This window comes from Pseudophryne corroboree, chromosome 10 (genome assembly GCF_028390025.1).
Source record: "Pseudophryne corroboree isolate aPseCor3 chromosome 10, aPseCor3.hap2, whole genome shotgun sequence".
Lineage (NCBI taxonomy): Eukaryota > Metazoa > Chordata > Amphibia > Anura > Myobatrachidae > Pseudophryne > Pseudophryne corroboree.
This window is the reverse complement of record NC_086453.1, coordinates 106,797,405-106,812,943: the sequence shown is the minus strand read 5'-3', so window position 1 is coordinate 106,812,943 and position 15,539 is coordinate 106,797,405. Positions and strand designations below refer to the sequence as shown.

The following is a 15,539-nucleotide window of genomic DNA, read 5'->3' as shown; positions in this document are numbered from 1 at the left end:
ATCTCGTGCACACTTCTCCTTTAGGTGCTTTGCAGAGCGGACTGCACGCTCTGCCAATCCATTTGCCTTTGGGTAGTGTAGACTACTTGTGATGTGTTGGAAGTAACATGTATTCACAAAGTTCTTGAACTCTCTACTCTTGAATTGCATGACATTATCAGTGATCAGCTTCTCTGGGGTGCCATGTGCTGCAAAGTGTCTCTTCAGCTTTGCAATGACCATTTGACTTGTGGTGCTGGGCAAGTAGTTTATCTCGAAATGTCCTGAATAGCAGTCAACTAGTACCAGGTACTCCTTCCCCCTCCATTCGAATAGATCAGCCACAAGAATGGACCACGGAAGATCAGGAATGTCATGGAGCAGCATGGGCTCCCATGGCAGGTGTGGATGCAAGGCATTGCAGGGTGCACAAAATGAGAAAGCACGGTCATGGAGGGCCAGTACGTGGTTTCACGGGCCCTACGCTTGGTAGCCTCCAGGCCAGCATGGCCCTGGTGCATCTGCTGCGTGTAGAACTTCTGAAGGGCAGTCGGAATCACGAAGCGATGACCCCGCAGGATGACACCATCCGACACGGTGAGTTCATCTCTCATACAGTAGAAGGAGCGAAGGCAGTGCAGCAGTTCCTTGGAAGAGGATTGCCAGCTGTTGAGAATTACAGCAGAGAGACTCTGGCAAAGATCACACGCAAGTGTAGCAGCACGAAGCTCTTCCAGCCGCATGGTAGGGAGCACCTCCACAGCCATGACCTCTTAGTCATCCTCAGCAACGTTCATGTCAGTAGTCAAAAGGAAGGCTCGGGACAGAACATCAGCAACGTACATTTCTTTGCCTCGCTTATATGACATCCAGGTTGTACCGCTGCAGCTTGAGCATCATGCCCTGACGGGAAGAAGCAGAGTGGATGGTCTTCAGTATGGTGATGAGAGGCTGATGGTTGGTTTCCACCATGACAGGACGGCCATAGATGAAGTCATGAAAACAGTTGCAGACGAATACCAGTGCCAACAGTTCTTTCTCAATTTGTGCATACCTGGTTTCAGTGTCAGTTAGAGCCATGGAAGCAAAAGCCACCAGTCTGCAGTGTTGGAGGCACTCGGCCCCTAGACCACTCTGAAGCATTGGCAGAGAGGACTACCGGATCATGCACGTTTAAGTATTACAGGACCGGTGGATTTGTCTGCATGGTTATCAGTCAGTCAACCGCAATCATGTGTGCGTCCAGCCAGCACCATTCTGAGTCCTGGTGGAGTAGCTGCCGCAAAGGTGCTGTGGTTTCACAGTATTGCGGAACAAATCTAGACAGGTAGTTGGTCATCCCCAGGAAGCGCTGCAGCGCCTGTTGGTCAGCCGGAAGTGGCATTTGCTGGATGGCAGTGATTTTTTTCGGGGCCGGTTTGACGCCTTGACTAGTACACCACTTCTGTAACTCTAAACTTGCATTTATCTGGGTTGAGCTTGAACTTCAAAGGGCGGGCCTGTTCAAGTACCTGGTGCAGCCGCTGGTTGTGTTCTTCCTTGGTGCGGCCCCATACCAGGATGTCATCGACGATTATTTCACAGGTATAGCCTGCAAACAGTTGCTCCATGCAACGCTGGAATACCTCACTGCCCGTAGTGATTCCATAAGGCATGCGAAGGAAGACATACTGCCCTATCGAGGTCATGAAAGCGGTGAGCAGGTTACGAAGCTCTGGTCAAAGGAATTTTCCAGAATCCGCACTTTGCATTCAGGGTACTGAAAACTGGGGCACCTGGCATGTCAGCAATCACTTGTTTTATGGTGCGGAGAGGGTGATATGGACACAGCAGTGCTTTGTTCAAGTGTACTGGATCAATACAAAGATGTACAGTCCCATCCTTTTTTGATACGGCCACCATGGCGGACACTCTGTGTTACTTCCTTTATGGGGGCAATGACACTCAATTGAGTCATTCTATGGATCTCATTAATGATTTTGTCTTTCATTGTGATAGGAACCCTCCAGGGGGCACAGACAGTAGGTACAGTGAAGTCCTCCAGCCTCATATGGTACACAACAGGACTTTTTTTTTTTTTTTTTTTGTCTGAAAGGCCTGCTATGGAGTATACGTGCCATTCCCTTTTAAACCTCAGCCAGTTGTCAGCCACGTTTTCATCAAATATCAGCGAATCTATTTTCCTCAGACCTTGTGCCATGGCATCCCAGTTCTGACACCATGTAGATGTGTAACAACAAAATCAGGACGACACTTGCAGCATGAGTGTGATAAAGGTCTTTACTCAGCATGAGCCAGACACACACAGTGGAAGTAACAGGAGACAAACAGGAAGTAAAGACACAGCTGTCAAAGTCAAAAAATATTGCAGTACACACATCACGTACAAACTACACACAGATGGCCTCCGCGCGTGTACTTGTTCTGTCGTGCGTGCACATAGTCGCAGTTTGCGTATGATCGCTCTCGCGGTCCTGCGCATTAGCGTGTGGTATGGGTATTTACGGTACAGTTTGTGAACGCATGGAAAGCTATCAAAACACATTACATATTTAATCCAAATAGTGCACAATGTACACATAGCCTCCCTGCACCACATCAGAAAATAACAGCAGTTTAAATGGTTTCAGAACAAAGGGATTAACCTTTACAGAATAGGAGGGGACAGAACAAGGTTATAAGGTGGTGTTTGGTATCCAGCTGAAGGGTATTTTAAGGGTAACATTCCGGTGTTGGTTTGAGAAAGATCGCATGTTCCTGCGGATAGTTATGTGCAGGAGCAGAATATAGATATAAACTCTATTTACTGTACATTATGTATGCGGCGGGAATCCAGAGGAGACCACCCACAAGAGCAGTTGGGAAAGACATCGCCTACCTATTCAAACCAACCTATGACCTCTCCTGTACTGTAAATGTGCATTCCTGTGTCCAATGGACAAAGAGATTACAGTATCTATTGTATAGCTTTTTGGAAGAATTGTATAAAGAGAGCCTACTGCAGGCCTGGTCAGACACAAGACTCACAACATTATCTATCAGATGACAGAGGACCGGACCGGGTAGCGCAAGCGAATCCACTCACGTATGTAACATTGAATGTAGCCATTTACTCTATTATATTGTAATGTATTATTTGTATTGTAACCCCCTTTCAGCAATAATACCCTGTGGTGTCGGAACCCAGTGGTTTAATTACAATCTGGTGTCTTCATTGCCCTGCTAAGATTTAAAGTGTATTATCATTGCATTGCATTGCTGTAAAAGGTTTAAAGTGTATCTCTGGGTGTGTACGCGCTGTGAGTACTTTGTGCCGTCAGCGCGGCGTTTGTACGCTAAGTCCATACACAGCACGGGACTTTGTACGCTAATAGCGTACAAAGTACGTAGAGTGTGTATTAAGTACACCGGCCGCATCGGCTCCAGGGTAAAGTGTATTTACGGTGTGTTTAAGGTATAGCTTTCATTCCTAAGGATAAATCAGCATTATCACAGCCTTTTCTTGGTTCCTATCCTACCTATCTAATCGTTCTCCGGCAGGGTCCACTGGTTATCCACGGGATAACATTGGGGATATGATGGAGCGACAGCGGATTGGCACCAAATGATCACAAGCTTTCTGGCCTCCCAGGATGCACCGGGCTCGTCCATATAATCCCGGCCACCGACTCAGTCAAATCAGTATTTTGTTTGGTGCGGCAGGAGCCGGACCATGGTCACAGGGCTTCTGTGTTTGGCAGCCCTAAGCTTTATTTAATTTATTTTCATAGTCTTACTATGTTTTTTGATCTTTCCTAACAGCGTCAAACACGCATATTGGAAAGAGTCGCTCCAACAACTCTCTGCCGGGTCGCAACAATGCTTACCCACGGTACAAGTGCTGTCTCGACGGGCGTCTGTGTCGGATGTTACTAGCAGGTCTAGCAGACGTTAGCAGGCTGTGGCCGGAGCACGGGGAGAAGGTAAGGCATCGGTTCCGCTTAGAAGGGGAGTATGGACACAGCCGCACTGTTTTGGGAGGAGACTACCAAACAGTAGCTGGCACGCCGCCACCACAGGTGCTCCAGCGCTAGGCTTTAGGGATCATAAGGCGCCAGGATTAGTTTGAGGCTGCGATCCCTAGGGTTGATGTTAGCAGTGGGGAGTCAGACGCTCTCCTGGTCGCCCCTCCCCCCAGTTCATGACCAGTTACCGTGCGTCTCCCGCCATGAACTGATTGCCTCACTTCCGTCTCAGACGCTACCACGAAGGTTCTCGGTCGCAGCATAGGCCGCTGCATCTGTATACACTAAGGTTTACCGCTAAGAGACTGGGTCGCAGACATGAGCGTCTGCATGCACTAACGTACACTGAGCGTCTGTGTCCACTAAAAATTACCGGAGTGGCAGTGTACACTAGTAGCGTCTGGATCCACTCAGCGGTTGCTAACGTATTGATGGATCCTGGAAGTGGGGTGAGTCTCCCTGTATCCCATTCTACGGAGTAAGGTTTATTCAGCACTAAATTTCTATCTACTGTTGTTAGTATGAATATTTAAGGTTAGTGCCTATTGCATATGAGTTTTGTACAATACTGTGGTTTTCTCCACAATTGCGTCTAAATACATTAAAATTACTGTATAGAGCAGAAAACAGTAAATGTATGCCTACATACTTGAAATGTTCGTAGTTGATAATATGCTCATATGACTAATATATAACATGTGACTGACTGCTAGTGTGATTGCTGACTTTATATATGGGTGTCAGTGTTTTCTTCTGAACCTCAATGCTGGTGCTTGGGTTGGGGTCAGATTGATATCACTTTTATGCATATAAAGTGTTTTCAGTCACAGATTGTGTAGTATACTGTGGAAAAGCTGATTGTTTATCATGTCTAAGAGCGGCAAAGGTGACAAGGTTACATTAACAGTAACACCAACACTCAAAACATGTTTATCCTGCAAGGTGGGATTAATAACTCAATCTTTGGCAAATAATGGGTTATGTGAAAATTGTTTTGCGTTTCAGCATATTGCAAAGCAGATCCCTGTTCAACGACAAGTAGATCCACCTTGGGCCATGTTTGCACAAACCCTATCTAGTATAGCTGACAGGCTGATCCCTGCAGCTCCAACCTCAGGAATAGGGTACACTATTATCTAACAAGACTCTAAGTGATATTTAGACACACTGCGCAAAATAGGCAGCTCAATAAACCGGATACCAATGAAAAGTGTCTCTCCAATACACTCAATATTGACAGAATTTTTTTTGGATAGATGGTATACGTTACACAGAGCGCCACATTGGTCAACAAACATAAAAAAGGGATGATGCAAGGAATACTTAATTATACGTCCCTTTTGTATATATGGAATGATTCCTTCCAAATGGTTTCTTCTACTCCCGTGTACTCAGCATATGGGGAGAAAGCAGATGGTACAGCATGTGTGGTACAATTTTTTTAATCACACACAAAAACATACAATTTGTGCAGATAGCAAAAGGACTTCAGACAGAAGCGTCCTGACTGCTGGCATATCACATATAAAACATACAATTTGTGCAAATAGCAAAAAAGACTTCAAACAGAAATGTCCTGAGTGCCGGAAAAAATATGGACAGGCTGTGAAATTACCAGAAAGATATGAGAACCGGTGGAAAACAGTTCTCAATATAAGTTCTTTAATATATCACCAGTACGATCCTCCCGGGTAGGCAGTCTGGGATAGGTTCCTGGCAATAGTCAAGTCCTCCACATCCCTCAGGCAGAACTCCAGGGTACACTGTTCCAACAAAATCCAACGCGTTTCAACCCTGTACTTAGGGTCTTTATCAAGGCAGTGAATAAAATGTCTCTCTCCCATCCCTCCTTATAAGGGTGATTGCGTCCAATCTTACTGTTCCATAAAACCAACCTCTTTCGGTGAACCAATCAGAGGCATTAATATTGACTTTGGTGTGGAAGTCTGGAGAACGTCCCACACGTGTATGAAGATCCCGCCCATTCTCTGTGACTACCTCCGGCATTCCGTGATGTTACTTCCGCTCCTCAGCGGAAGTACGTCATCGGCGCCGTTTCCATGGTAACATACACCTTAACGCGGCCTACCTGGGAAGATTGTACTGGTGATATATTAAAGAACTTCTATTGAGAACTGTTTTCCACCGGTTCTCATATCTTTCTGGTAATTTCACAGCCTGTCCATAATTTTTCCGGCACTCAGGACATTTCTGTTTGAAGTCTTTTTTGCTATTTGCACAAATTGTATGTTTTATATGTGATATGCCAGCAGTCAGGACGCTTCTGTCTGAAGTCCTTTTGCTATCTGCACAAATTGTATGTTTTTGTGTGTGATTAAAAAAATTGTACCACACATGCTGTACCATCTGCTTTCTCCCCATATGACAGGGTACACTATTAACCCATACATGCAGCTCTCATCTTATGGTATAGCCCCTACAGCTTCTACAAGTCAACAAGCTGATAAACCAAGGGTAAATATATCATCAAATTCACAGGCTACACAGGATGATACAACAGATGATGACTCCATATACTCTACTTCACCATATGAAGAACAAATGGAGAGTTTCAGCTCAGAAGATATAGCTGAGTTAATTGGAGCAATGAAGACTATTCTGTCTCTAGAAGATTCAGCTTCCCCAATAATTAAAACTAAAGCACCTGTGTTTAAACGTCCCAAAACAGTTAGGGTTGAGTTTCCAGGGTCAGAAGAGCTGACGGAAATCATGGAGGAACCTTGGGCTACGCCCAATAGGAAATATAGAATTCCAAAAAAATGGGATTCTTACTACCCTTTTCCAACTGGGGACTGTTTAAAAAGAGAAGTGCCTCCTAAGGTAGATACGCACGTCATTCGACTAGTGCGAAAATCTATTTTACCTTTTGCCATCTACGTCACAGACAGAAGATTTGATCGTTTTTTGAAAAACCTATTTTCTCTGTCAGGGGCAGTCATAAGGCCTGCTATGGCCTCAGCCTGGATGGCAAAAGCGGTAGTTGAATGGGCTCTCAGCACCTACTAGGGAGCAGGAGTCCCATAAAGCCCATATAAAACAGGCTGCGCTATGCCTAGAAGAAGCAGCAATGGATATGGGTACGATTGCTTCTAAAGCCTTAACGGTAGCTGCTTGCAGAGCAATTTGGCTACGTACATGGAAAGCTGATTCAGAATCCAAAAAGGTTGTGGAAGCTTTGCCTTTTGTTGGGAACATTATTTTTGGTAAGGAACTGACAGATATTCTGGAGTCAGAAGCTGAATCCAAGAAGGTCAGGTTTCCTGCCAGTTATAATCCTAAACCTAAGGGCTCGGGATTTCGGCCATTTCGGTGGCAAGGTAAAATAAAAGGTAGAAATTAATCAAAGCAAACCCAGTACAATAAGTCTGGTAAATCAAAGAAGCAGTGGGCCGCTAGAGGGCCAGCTTCCAAACCAGAACAGAAACCATCAGCCTGATGGTGCGGGCCTCCACCTGGGGGACTCCAAGGTAGTGGGCCGTCTTCTTCAGTTTGCACACATATGGCAGCAGTCGACAACAGACGCCTGGGTGCAAGAAGTGGTATTTCTGGGTTATGTTTTCCCTTTCAAGAAGCAGCCTCCTCGAAGGTTTTTTTGCACCAGCCTGTCTCACATAGAGGCGAAGGCCAGGGCCCTGCAAGAAGCAGTTCAGAAATTGCTTCAGTCCGGGGTAATTATTCCAGTACCCCAGGCACAACGGGGGCAGGGTTTTTACTCTAACCTATTTTTGGTCCAGAAGCCAAATGGGTCATTTTGGCCCATCCTCAATCTCAAAATGTTAAATACATTTGGGTCCCAAGGTTCCACATGGAGACATTACGCTCCATAGTTTTGGCCATGGAACCAGGGGATTACATGGTATCTCTGGATATACAGGATACTTACCTGCATGTGCCAATAGCATTATCCCATCAGTGTTACCTCAGGTTCGCTATCCTCCAGCAACATTTTCAATTCCAGGCATTACCCTTTGGGTTAGCCACAGCCCCCAGAGTATTTACCAAGATCATGGCGGTTATGGCATCTTATCTCCGCAAACAGGGGATAAGGGTTTTCCCATACCTCGACGATCTTTTAATCTTGGCACAATCCCAGGAATTGCTCTTGAGCCATCTCCAACACACAATAACTTGTCTACAGAAACACTGATGGCTCATAAATAGGGCAAAAGTCGTCTCTGATTCCGTCACAACGGATGATTCACTTGGGGCTGTATTGGATTCAAGTCTGCAGAATTTTTTTTTATCTGTGGAAAAGATATCCAAGGTGCAGTTAATGACTTAGGAATTGTTGCACAGTCAAACAATATCAGTTCACACGGCAATGCGAGTGATGGGGTTGATGGTATCAACATTCGACATGGTGGAATATGCACAATTCCACTCAAGACCTTTGCAACATCAGATTCTGACCAGATGGAATGGAGTACATCAGATAATAAAGAAACAAATGATGGTACTTCCAGTAAGGGTAAAAAGGTCATTAGCCTGGTGGCTACAGACATCCCATCTAGACAAGGGGAGACCCTTTTGGATATCAGATTGGGAGATCCTGACAATGGATGCCAGTTTTCAGGGCTGGGGAGCAGTGTCCGGAAAATTATGGTTCCAGGGACAATGGACCACAGAAGAAAGTTGCCTGCCAATAAATCTGTTGGAACTTCGGGCCATATACTGTACATGGCACTGATTCAGGCAAAGGACATTCTGCAAAGAAAACCATTCAAGATCTGCTCGGACCATGCAACAGCAGTAGCGCACCTCAACCATCAGGGAGGAACTCGCAGCAAAAAAGCAATGAAGGAGGTAAGTCACATGCTAAAGTGGGCAGAACTCCATCTTCCAGCATTGTCCGCAGTGTTCGTTCCAGTCCTAAACTGGGAAGCGAACTTTCTCAGTCGACACACCATTCGAGCAACCGAATGAGCTCTACACCCGGAAGTATTTCAGACTCTAGAAGACAAGTGGGGGTTGCCAGAGATAGATCTCATGGCGTCCCATCTGAACAACAAAGTTCCGGCATACGGGTCAAGAACAAAAGACCCTGGAGCGATCCTTGTGGACGCACTGTCAGTGAAATGGGAATTTCATCTGGCTTATCTGTTTCCTCCAATCTCCCTGCTACCCAGGGTGGTGAAGAAAATAAAACAAGCAAAGGGTGCGGTGATTCTAATAGCTCCGGCTTGGCCCAGAAGACATTGGTACATAGATCTGCAGAGGATGTCGATGGATGCTCCAATTCTGCTCCCTCAACGTCCAGATCTACTAATGCAGGGTCCCTGTTATCACAGGCATCTGGATCGGCGTGGCTGTTGAAACCTCTATCCTGAGGTCAAGAGGTTTTTCACAACAGGTAATTCAAAGAATGCTTAGAGCAAGGAAACCCTCCTCTGCTCGCATTTATCACTGAATATGGCAAGCCTATATTGATTGGTGCAGTGAAAGAAATATGAATCAAAAATCTTTCAGAGTATCCAGAATCTTAGATTTCCTTCAGGCAGGAATGGATAAGGGTTTGAAGGTGGCTTCCTTGAGAGTTCAAGTTTCAGCATTGACTGTATGGTTTCAAAAGAAAATTGCCACTTTACAGGATGTGCGCACTTTTTTCCAGGGAATGCTGCACATTCAACCACCATTTGTTCCTCCTGCAGTACCTTGGGATTTAAGTGTGGTCCTCAAAGCCCTTCAAGGGGCTCCGTTTGAACCACTTAAAGTGGATCTTAAATGGTTAACAGCTAAAGTACTCTTTCTACTGACTATGGCAGTGATGGCTAACCTTGACACTCCAGCTGTTGTTGAACTACACATCCTAGCATGCCCTGCTACAGTTTTGCTATTTGGGCTTGCTAAAACTGATGCTGGGATGTGTAGTTCAACAACAGCTGGAGTGTCAAGGTTAGCCATCACTGGACTATGGCATCAGCTAGAAGAGTATCAGATTTAGGAGCGCTGTCATGTAAATCTCCTTTTCTGATTTTTTTTATCCAGATAAAGCAGTTCTCAGAACGAAGTCTGGTTATCTTCCAAAGGTGGTCTCTAAGTTTCACCTTAACGAAGAAATTGTAGTCCCGGGTTTTCAGGTATCTGGACTGTCTGTGAGAGAAGCGTCGCTGGACGTTGTCCATGCATTAAGAATCTACGTAGATCGTACCAGTGCCATCAGAAAGACAGATTCTCTTTTCATTCTCTACGGATTTCATAAGAGGGGATGGCCTACTACTAAACAGACGCTAGCAAGATGGCTCCGAATGACGATTTCAGAAGCATACTCTCGAGCTGATCTCTCTGTACCAGCTAATGTCTCTGCTCACTCTACATGTAAGGTAGGTCCTTCATGGGCAGCACAACATGGTGCTTCAGCAGAACAGGTATGTAAGGCAGCCACATGGTCTTCGATTAACACTTTCATTAGACATTATGCCTTGGATACCTTTGCCTCTTATGACGCTGAATTAGGGCGAAAGGTTCTCCTGTCTAATCAGGAGCGTCCCCACCACTAAAAATTGCTTTGGGAAGTCCCAATGTTATCCTGTGGATAACCTGTGGACCCTGCCAGAGAAATATACGTTATGGTAAGAACTTACCGTTGATAATGGTGTTTCTTCTGTGTCCACAGGGATCCCACCCTGACGCACCTGATTTGAGAATCTTTATACTCCCTAACCTCTTCCCTCTTGCATGGAAGGGTGTGCTTGTGTGGTGTTCTCGCCTGAATAGGGTTCTACATAATGCTCCTGCCTAAATGCTTTGAAAACAACTGATTTGACTGAGTCGGTGGGAGGCCAGAAAGCTTGTGATCGTTTGGTGCCAATCCGCTGTCGCTCCATCATATCCCCAGTGTTATCCTGTGGAAACCTGTGGACATAGGAGAAATACCGTTATCAACGGTAAGTTCTTAACATAACGTATATTTCCTTCAGTGTTCGCTTCTCTGAATCTACCTCCTCTTCGCTACCTTTTTCAGTTGGAGTACCGCAAGGCTCAGTCTTGGGTCCTCTACTTTTCTCTATCTATACCTCATCTCTTGGTAAACTAATCAGCTGTTTTGGATTTCAGTATCATCTGTACGCAGATGATACTCAAACCTTCCTATCCTCCCCTGATTTGTCCCTATCTGTACTGGGCCGTGTCACTGAATGTCTTTCTGCCATTTCATCTTGGATGACATCTCACCATCTCAAACTTAAAATTTCAAAAACAGCGTTAATTATATTTCTCTTACGTCCTAGAGGATGCTGGGGTCCACATGAGTACCATGGGGTATAGACGGGTCCACCAGGAGCCATTGGCACTTTAAGAGTTTGAGAGTGTGGGCTGGCTCCTCCCTCTATGCCCCTCCTACCAGACTCAGTTTAGAAAATGTGCTTGGAGGAGCCGGTCACAGCTAGGGGAGCTCTACTGAGCTTTTCTAGTTAAAGTTAGTTTAGAGTTTATTGTTTTACAGGAGGCTGTTGGCAACAACCTGCCTGCAGCATGGGACTAAGTGGGGGAGCAGTGTCTGCCCTGCAGGGTCTGAGCCACTGACTGGACACTGAGCTCCAGAGGGGTTGGATCGCTCTCCGCCACAGGGGACCACTCGCATCAGCAGCATGCCGCCAACCCCTTACAGAGCTGAAGAGTGGTGAGTGAGACACCGACCCCCCCTAGCAAGCGGGGGGCCGTTGTGAAGATGGCGGCACAGGGGAGGGAGCGCAGTATTAACTGCGCTCCTATGAAGGTCCAGAGGCACATGGTGCGGCATTGTGAGGGGCACCCTGGGCCAGCGCTTACCCCCACACTGGTCAGCAAGTCTGTCGGGGGCCGCGGATCTCAGCCAGCACATTTCTCCTCAGGCCAGTATAATCTGTGAAGAGCGGGAAGACAGCGCCATTAAGGGGGCGGAGCTTCTCCACAGAGCAGACCCAGCAGCGTTTCAGCGCCATTTTCCTGCCTGCACAGTGCTGGATGGAAGAACAGGTCCCTCCACAGCAACTCCAGCTGTGTCAGTACACGGTACCAGGGGGTTGTAGAAGGGAGGGGGAGGCTGTAAAACGATTGTGTCTCCTATTAAGGGACACAGTCTGCGCTGGTAAGGGGTCTCCCTTTACTAAAAGTACTGTGGTGTGGGTTGGCTCCGATCTCTGTGTCTCTCTTGCCATTCTTTGGGGGGAAAACTCTGTCTGCCCCCACCTGTGTTTGTGTGGAGTGTTTGGTGGTCTCCTTTAGCTATGTCCAGGGACACTGTGTCACATGCTGCAGAGGATTTATCCTCCCAGGATGATCCCATTCCATGTAATCAGGATAGCACAGATACCAGCAAGGGAACCAGAGTGGTTTTCCTCTATCAAATCTTGGATTTCTCAGATTTCTGACAGGGTTGCAAGTAATGAATCTGCAACCCAGGTATTACATAGCTCTATGGCAGTGTGGCCTGTTTCTTGTACCTCAGGACGCCCCGCTATAGGTTCCGGTTTGAAAGATAGTGTCTAGTTAGACAGTCAATAGATAGACACCATATGTTAGACAGGGTCAAAAGGTCGACATGGTCAAAAAGTCGACAGGTCAAAAGGTCGACAGGGTCAAAAGGTCGACATGAAAAAGGTAGACACCATGTTTTTTGCATTTTTGTGGTTTGTGTGGATAGTTTTGTCATCTGGCACCCCAATTGCAGAAAGGCATACCCTCGCGGGGCTCACTTCGCTCGCCACGCTTCGGGCACGGTGGCTCGCTGCGCTCGCCACAAGGTTTATAACCATCTCTATGCCGACATGGATAGAGAAAGTATGAAATAATCCAAAAACATGTTAAATTAACAAAAAACACATTTGTCTATCTTTTTTATGTCGACCTTTTGACCATGTCGACCTTTTGACCTGTCGACCTTTTCCATGTCGACCTTTTGACCCTGACGACCTAATGTCTGTCTAATATATGGTGTCTATCTATTGACTGTCTAACTAGACAGTCTATCTACTAAACGGATAGGCCCGCTATATACCCCCACAAATGTGCGCTTGTGCATGTCACACAAGACGACACGGATACCGATTCTGACACTACAGATGGGGATGTGTTGCGGGGGTCTGCATCTCTTGCAAAGGGGGTGCAATTGTTGATAGAGGCTATCAGGGAAAGCCTCGCTAACCTTCCCTGCGTCAAAGGAATTGAATGCTATATTTGAAAAAGCATGGGCAAACCCGGAGAAAAACTTCCAGGTCTCTAAAAGGGTCCAGGTGGCATTTCCTTTCCCTGAGGAGGATAGAAAAAAAATGGGAAAACCCGCTGATTGTTGATGCCTCTGTGTCCAGATTCTCAAAGAAGGTGGTTTTACTTGTTCCAGGATCTACCGCCCTAAAGGAGCCGGCTGATAGGAAAATAGATAACACACTTAAATCAATGTATACTGCTTCAGGGGCCATATTACGTCCCACTATTGCTACTGCATGGATTGCAAAGGCAATAGTAAAGTGGTCGGACACCTTACTTGAAGATTTGGATACTATGGATAAGGATGATGTTGATTTGTATTTACGCAACATAATGATTCAGCAGGTTTTATGGTAGAATCCATGAAAGACCTGGGTTCCATGGCTGCGGGAATTTCTTTCATGTCTGTTTCAGCTCGTCGGGGACTGTGGCTGCGCCAGTGGTCGGCCGACGCGGAATCCAGAAGGAGTGTGGAGTACCTACCCTATACAGGTCAGGCTCTCTTTGAGGAAGCTCTAGACGCATGTATATCCACTGCTACAGCGGGTAAGTCTCCGTTTCTTCCCTCAGCAGCACCTGCTCCGAAGAAATCTTTCTCTTCATCTGCGCCGCAGTCCTTTCGGCCTAACAAGCCCAGAAAGGCCAGAACATCCAATACCTTCTTTAGGGGAGGTCGGGTTATATCCAAGAAACTTGCCGCTGCAGGTTCCCAGGAACAAAAGCTTACTTCGGGTACGCCAAAGTCCTCCGCATGACGGTGGACTGCACGCCCCGGTGGTGGGGCCAGTGGGAGCAAGACTTAGACACTTCAGTCATGTCTGGGTATTGTCCGGCCTGGATCCCTGGGTGATAGATATTGTGTCTCAGGGATACAGGCTGGAATTTCAAAGTCTCCCTCCTCATCGCTTTTTCAAGTCAGGCTTACCAACTCTGTTGGAGGACAGCACGGTACTACAAGATTCTGTCCAAAAGCTGGTGGAGGCACAGGTCATTGTGCCAGTGCCGCCTCACATGCTGACCAAAGGTTACTATTCGAACCTTTTCGTGGTACCGAAACCGGATGGTTCGGTCAGGCCCATTCTGAACCTAAAATCATTGAACCCCTTTCTAAGGGAGTTCAAGTTCAAGATGGAGTCTCTCAGGGCGGTGATATCAGGTCTGGAAGAGGGGGAATTCTTGGTATCACTGGATATCAAGGATGTGTTCCTCCACATCCCGATCTGGCTGCCGCATCAGGCTTATCTCAGCTTCGCATTGCCGGACTGTCATTTCCAGTTCCAGGCCCTGCCATTCGGCCTCTTCACAGCACCGAGGGTGTTTACCAAGGTGATGGCGGGATATTATGATTCTCCTCCGCAAGCAAGGGGTGAACATCATTCCATATCTGGACGATCTGCTGATGAAGGCATCGTCCAAGGAGAAGCTACTGCAGTCCATTGTTCTAACAGGACTGCTCCAGAGTCACGGTTGGATTCTGGACCTACCAAAGTCACATTTGGAACCAACCTAGAGGTTGTCATTTCTGGGAATGATCCTGGATACGGAAGTGCAGCGGGTGTCTCTTCCGCAGGAAAAGGCGTTTGTGATACAAGCTATGGTCCGGGAGGTCCTGAAGCCACCCCGGGTGTCTGTTCATCAATGCATTCGCCTATTGGGAAAGATGGCTCGGACCTTCCAACTGGATCTCCTGGACAAGTGGTCGGGATCTCACCTCCACATGCACCAGAGAATTAATCTGTCACCAAGGGCAAGGATTTCACTCCTCTGGTGGCTCCAATTGCCTCACATTCTGGAGGGCCGCAGGTTCGGGATTAAGGACTGGGTCCTTCTAACCATGGATGTGAGCCTCCGGGGCTGGGGAGCAGTCACTCAAGGAGTAACCTTACAAGGACGGTGGTCAAGCCTGGAAGCCGACCTGCCCATCAACATCCTGGAACTAAGAGCCATCTAAAACGGTCTTCTTCAGGCTGCCCCTCTTCTAAGAAATTGGGCCATTCAAGTGCAGTCGGACAACGTAACGACAGTGGCTTACGTAAACCGACACGGCGGAACGACGAGCAGAGCGGCAATGTCAGAGGTGACGAGAATACTCCTCTGGACAGAAAAGCACGCGTTGGCGCTGTCGGCTATCTTCATTCAGGGAGTAGACAACTGGGAAGCAGACTTCCTCGGCATACACAATCTCCATCCGGTCTCCATCCGGAGGTGTTCACGGAAATAACAGACCTTTGGGGTTTGCCCCAAATAGACATGATGGCCTCTTGTCTCAACAAGATGTTTCAGCATTATTGTTCCAGGTCGAGGGACCCACAGGCAGTGGCAGTGGACGCCCTGGTGTCTCCGTGGGTGTTC

General features: G+C 46.9%; 1 protein-coding gene across 4 annotated transcripts in view; it reads left to right on the top strand.

Annotated features, from left to right (window-relative positions):
• The window catches only part of LOC134966166 (zinc finger protein 436-like), a 125,348-nt gene that overhangs the window by 83,910 nt on the left and 25,899 nt on the right, over positions 1–15,539 (top strand). The window lies entirely within an intron of this gene.